The following is a 474-nucleotide window of genomic DNA, read 5'->3' as shown; positions in this document are numbered from 1 at the left end:
GCATTCAAGCATTGCACCCCTTCAGTTTTCTTTTCAATGAGAAAAGTTATTTTGTGCATAAAGGCTAAGATGAGCACTTTATTTTTCCCCCTATATTCTTGGTTTTATATAACTATGAGAAGAAGTAAATGAACAGATGTTGTTTCCTAACAATATTTGAACATGAGTTTAGTTTCTTGTTGAAATTAAATGTCTTCTTAAGGAAAATAGGAATATGATGGAAACTGAGAAAAGGAAAAACAAATTAGCAAGAAAAGTGACTTGCATGGAATTATTGCTGGCAAATAGAATATGATTCAATGAGAGTAAAAATCTGGTTCTATCTTTATTTCCCTTGATTATTATTTTCATTCTATCCTTTATAAGTTATGAGATATATATCATAAATGTTAGGATAGATGATCATTATGTGATGATCTCAGAATATATCTTTATTATTATTAATATGTATTCTGTTTAGAGGAGAAAAAAAAA

Source organism: Solanum tuberosum, unplaced genomic scaffold (genome assembly GCF_000226075.1).
Source record: "Solanum tuberosum cultivar DM 1-3 516 R44 unplaced genomic scaffold, SolTub_3.0 scf00110, whole genome shotgun sequence".
Classification (NCBI taxonomy): Eukaryota; Viridiplantae; Streptophyta; class Magnoliopsida; order Solanales; family Solanaceae; genus Solanum; species Solanum tuberosum.
The sequence above is the reverse complement of the archived record's forward strand: the minus strand, read 5'-3'. Positions refer to the sequence as shown.